The sequence below is a fragment of the Cuculus canorus genome, chromosome 14, assembly GCF_017976375.1.
Source record: "Cuculus canorus isolate bCucCan1 chromosome 14, bCucCan1.pri, whole genome shotgun sequence".
NCBI lineage: Eukaryota > Metazoa > Chordata > Aves > Cuculiformes > Cuculidae > Cuculus > Cuculus canorus.
In genome coordinates, this window is record NC_071414.1 from 15,675,917 (window position 1) to 15,682,014 (window position 6,098).

Genomic DNA, 6,098 nt, shown 5'->3' on the forward strand with positions numbered 1-6,098 from the left:
TTCAGGGCTAAGGTTGTCACCTTTTTATACGTTTAGCTTAGCTTTCAATGCACAGACACCTAGTTAAAACACAACTTGCTGTTTCATACACAGCTGTCCTAGCTGGGTTTGTACCAGGATTCTGCATCAAGCTTCACCACCCCACTCGTGCTTTTAATTTTAGAGCGATGACGTTTAATGCGAAGGGGCTGGTAGAAGCATGAAATGTCCTTGAGTAACTGAAAACAAAAAAGCAAATTTATTTAGAGATGTTTTTTACTATGGCTGGTGGATAAAGTTCACCCTCTGGCTTGAAAAGACGCAGACTAAATCACCTTGTAAAGAAAGGGATTTTCATTTGGGACACAATAATAGCACAAAAAAAGCCCTTTAAAAAAACAGGTTGCTTTTTTTAAGTTTGATAAGCCTGGTTCGTAATTTTCGGCACACATTTCTACCAGCATTGAGAACCCTGGCCCTGATAGCACTAAAGGCACAGAAGCACCATGAGGAGGAAGTAAACATGAAAAGTGCAATTTCCTTTAAAGCATTACAGATTCTGTGATTTACACTTTTAATTCCCACAGATGCTCTGGAAAGGTTCACTTTAAGTGCCTGTCAAGCACCCCAGGACTCTCAGTGGGAAGTGCAAATTCAAAGCATAAATATTATTGCTTAGCTATTGTATCTAAAATACGAAGGAGCCATGCGGTCTTCAAATGTCATTTGGAAAAAAGGAATCTTCCCCTAGAGAGATCACCTTTCTTCTTCCAGGAATTCTCTGCTTCCAAGCAGATCTGCAGTATTGAAAGGAGACTTGTTCACGTTCGCACCTCATGTTCTTACAGAGACTGAAGGAAAAATCTCCCAAAGGAATGTATGCAGCTGCTGTAGAGCTTGTGTTTTATTTCTGCACCTCAGCAGTGCTGTCCTGCAGCACAGACTTGTGCACTGCTGTTAATAAAATACCAAAGATCAAGCTTGTATTGGAAATCAGGTCAGCTACCGTGTCTCAGCTTTAGCTGTTCTAATTACTCTATAGCACAGCACGACACACACAGAAACCCCAGAAGGCTCACACCAGAGAAAGACCTCTTCTCCATGTTGCTGGATCTAAAGAGAGGTTACACTTTGCTTCTTAGAGCTATTAATTTGGGTAAATTATTCCAGGTGCAAGCAGCCCCTTGTGTGGGTCACGCCTCTGCCTCCCCCAATGGCAGCTGCTGGTGGTGGTGGAGAGGGAACATCCTTTCAGCTGATGAAGAGCCCTGAACCATAGTAGCTCTGCACTGCTGATCTTCATCTTGCAACACACCTCTCCCAGATGTTTTATATCCATGCTCTAATGAGCTATCAGTTAAGGGGTTGTAGCTCCTCTAATGTGTGTTTGAGGGGGATTTCTCTCCTTATTTCTGCACTATGGTTGTTTTTGAACCTCTCTTGCAATGCCAGTGGTTCCTCAGTCACAGGTAAGCAGTCGTCCATGGGCTAATTTGGTGCTCAATGTTCTCACTTGCAGTGTTTCTCTTCTATAGATTTTGAAGTGAATGAGATCAAGTGGGCTGTTTTCTCACAGTTTGTTCCCAGGGTCCCATGAGTGCCCTGGGACAGCCTGCCAGGGGAGGTCTGAGTCCCAGGAAGGGTAAAGGAGGGCTGAAGTTCTCTTGTTCTTTATGGACTGTGAAAAAATGAGACCTGAATAGTTATTTTTTTCTTACGATTGCATACCGTCCTCTGGAAAACTAACCACAGTTATTATTTGTGGGTTGTTTGGGCATATGAAGAAGTTCAGTGATGCATGAATTAACTTGACAATATATTACTGGAACTTTTTTTGCCATGCTTCTACTGGGTTTTCACCCACAATCATTATGCTTGAACTTTGATATACTCTTTGTGAAGTACTGATCATTTTGGAAGTGGGTGAACTTACTGAAGTACTTGGCAGCTCTTGGTGGACTGGTACCTGGTGATTTTCAGAGGAGCTTAAACACCTTTTGTATTGAGAGCTCTGAAAATAAATAATGTTGAACAGAGGATGTTTGATCCTGAGGTATGAAAAGCGCTTGACCTGTTGTGTCTGCAGCCTCTGGGCTGTAAGTTGTCTTTCACTGCAGTGGGTTACACGACACATTCGTGAAGGATCTGTTTTCTGCTTGAAATTAGAAAGGGGTTTCTTGTGGCTTCTTTTCCAATGGTCTGGACTTCTGAGATATTCAGGTCTCCTTTTATCTATGAAAGCTTTCTCTGCTGGAGTTTATAGTAGATTGTGGTGGTTTATACTGATGTAAGAACCCATAATTCATAGGACCAGGACTGTGGGAGGAAAAAAATATTGGGGGGAGGAGCAGTAAACCTTTCCCCAGACTTGTGATGGCATCAGAAGAGGAGTTTTTTTTTTGCAGGCAGTGGAGGGGAAAGTTGAGGGGTGGAGTTGGCAGTGAAGTGTTGCTTGGTCTATAGTAGCTAGAATCTTTTGGGTGACTTGAATATTTATTGTCACTGTCCTTTCCTAGCGGAGGACCTCTGGTTGATAGAGCATCTGCAAGTCCCACAACAAAGGTCTCAGTGTCTTGCTGCAAATACACTGGGGAAAAAAAGCAATTTATCTCATCTACATACTCTGGGTATGCAGCTGCCAGGCAGACTGCCTTCGCCTCTGTGCCCTACAGAGGTATGAACTGGGGATTTTCTCAAGGGTGGAAGGCTGTCAATTAATGTTAATGAAATGGTATCAGAAAGAAAAAAGTGAGATCTCTGCCTAGATCCTTAAGGTTTCTTTTTCTGATGCTGGAAATGGACGTGCCGTGAGAAGTTCAGTCAGTTCTTCTACTTAGGATGGCAGAAATCTATTTCTGAAATAACAAAGCGATGTGTGTTTTTTCCAATGACTGGAAAAATACAAGTAATTCATCGGAATCAGTTACTTTGTGAAAATTCTGGACCTCAGTTAGACATGAGAATATTAAAATTCCAGCTGGCTAGCAAGGACTGTGGCAAGGATCCAAAAAAGTTACCTCTTGAAACACATGCTTTAAAACAGCCTGAGCCCTTTAGACAGTAAATGTATGGGGTTTTCTTTGCTCTCATAATCATGCTGCCTTACCTTGGTGAAACTGAGAAGACAATCAAACCTTTGTTTCTGATGGTTACTTTTCATAAATGACCAGCTATCTGTCGCCAGCTAAGCCCAATTACATTCTTCCATATTACATTTCCAATCACTTCACAATTGTCTTTTGTACCGTGTAAATGAACCATATAAGCCCCTAGTAAGTGCCAATCCTGGTAAAGTAAGTCCTGCTTCAGTATATTACGGTTGGTTTGCAGTGCTTCTTGCTATTACTGTACCTTTTTGTCATGGAGAATGAGGTGTATGCTGTATTATCAACTATTGAGCTATTACATGGATTTAGATTTATGGTTTTCGGTGATAGCAAATATTGTAGTTGAGGATGCAAAACGGCTTCCATTATAAAACTCTGACTCGGTACTCTCCTCGTTAGCCTTGGGTCTCCAAACAGAGGAAAGCAATAAGAAAATAAAGAATTTGGCTTACCACAGTCCTTTTCTTGTAGAATCTGCATCAAGTCCTCTGTCAAATTATTGAAACCTTATCTTTCCACAAACAGGAGCAACTGAAACAAGATAGTCTGCAAGCAGCAGAACTAATCTAGAATGGCTTCTCAGTAGTGAGCAGAAGTTACCGAGCTGCTTTCAGAGCCAGGGTGGGTTGTGAAGCCAACAATATGATCAGATTCCAGCAATATTGCACCTCTGCTAATGAGCCCAGGCAGATCCAAGCTGGCTCTGCACCTGGGCCATGGCTGTTCTGCAAGTCACATAATGCACCCAGGATGATAGTGTTGATAGTGTTGTATGGTATGTGTATGCAGTGGCACATGTTAACACGGAAGAGACGTGATTGAGAAGTGTATACATGCAAAATAGATAGGAAAACAAATTCTTGCACCGATGAACTTTCGTGGGTCCTAGGCTGCTTGGGTTTCCAGTAAAGCAGAACTTTCAATTCATATTCACTGGTTCATTCACAAGAAAGAAAGGAACCAGCTTCACTGCCCAGGGCTGCCCAGTCCCACTGGAATGATTGCCCCGCTGAGCTGATTTTGGGTAGTGGAAGAATTGGCCAGGACACTTCACTGTTTAGTTTGTGCCAGCTTTCACTCTGTTTCTAGGGCAGCTTCCTTGGTAGCAGGATCTTGCTTTCACTGCAGCAATCCAGAGATCAGTTTTATTCTCCCCAAAGTAAAGGGCAGAGCAAAGGTACTTGGAGAAACAAGGAGATAATCAGCAGGAGGCAGAGGGCCACAGGGGCTGAGTCTGTGATCTGCTGCAATGGCAGGAACCAGGAACTGGGTCTATCCCTGGCTTCTTGCTGACCTACTCTGACTTGAGGAAACTCTCTTTCAAATATCCATTTGTAACAGAAAGGGAAATTCTTGTTTACCTCTGCCAGTGTTGTAAATATACTAACCCTTATTTAAGGGATTTCCTTGAATACTATGGTACTTCTTATCCACTTCAGCTGTAGCTGCCCAGGGTATTGGCAGGCTTAAAGAAATAGGGGCCATCTGTTCTTCCCCTCCTCCTCTTCCACCTTAGTGTCCTTACTACAGAGGAAAGCGTTTTCATGAAGGCAAAGAATACCTTTGCTGCTCTGAGTGTGCCTGATCCAGAGGAGGCTCAGTTAGCTGACTCAGCTTCAGCAGCACTGAAATGAAATTAGCAGGTGTTAAGCCTGTTTTGAAATGCAGCATCACTGTAACCGAATTAATAAAGGCCTAACTCTTTTAAGCTGCCTCTTTGGCCTCGTATAATTAAAATTTTGCCAATACATCATGTCATTCCCTTGGTTTTCCTTATGCCAAAATGAAATTCTCTTTATTGCATTAGCCTCGGTAGCTGGAGGATGCTTGTTATCGAAGGCGCTCAGATAGCTGTGGTCCTGTTTCTGCAAAGAGCACAGTGTGTTTGGTTCCTTACGAAGCAGGAATGTGCAGAGCTGTGCCTCAGGCATGGCAGACTGACCACTAGTAGAAGTTGGTTTCTCTGGATGTTTTTGGGTTTTTTTGTTTTTTTTTTTTTTTTTAGACCTCAGATCCAAAGCCTGCAGGATTTTCCTTGCCTATTTAAACAAAAACCCTGCTTGGAAATCATGTGCTTTGCTTGCCTCTCCCGCCTTCTGGCTGGTAAAATGCTATGGAGGTAGAGAAAGAACCATATCTCCAGCTGCGTATTGTGGCAAATAGCATTGCATTTTTTTGACTGTTTACATAGGGTGACAAAACTTTCTCATGCTCTCCTCATTTGGTCTGCGTAGTGTAGACTTCTGCCCATTTCTTTGATGTGCATCCTGTTGGTAAAACGGCTTCTAAGGAAACACTGGGTGCAATGTATTGGGACACCAGTCCCTGCCCCAGAAGACATATGTGCTATCACTCCCCTTAAAATCTATACCTTTCTGGGCTCCCGTTTTCCTCTTCATCTTGTTTATTTGGCCTATATGTTCTTAGTACAGGGCTTGCCTCTATTCTTCCATGCTGCATTCAGCACAACAAAGCCCTGATCCTTTGGTAATGCAGCTATAAATCTCTCGGAGGGTTTCTTGACTTGACAAGTACGTGTGCTGAGTCCCATCTTTAGGCATTCAGGAACCCAGAAGAGTCAAATACCTTGGAGGTAACCAGAAAGACAAGAAAGAAAACAGGTCTCCTTTTTGATACTCTGTCTGTTGTTCAGCAACTACCGCCAGAAACTAGATAAACACATTTTCAATATCTAATGTACTGATTCTTCTGCTAAACTGCTTGCTAGTTTTGATGACTAAGTGAGGGCTGATTCTATGAAGGTGCTCTTCCTACTTGATTTCCTAGATTTCTGACGTAACAGGTCAGAGTCAGAGATGTTTATCCATCTGCAGCACACCTGTACATCACCAAAAAGTAGGTCTTATATAGTGACTGAACCTTACCCTGTCTCTTATTGTCTTCTAATCATGCAGTTTATCCCCACATGACTCTGAAAGCTCCTACGGACCTCCCAGATTGTGGAGTTGAGGGGGCATATTCCCTCTCTCCTTCCAAATAGAGCTGGCCAGT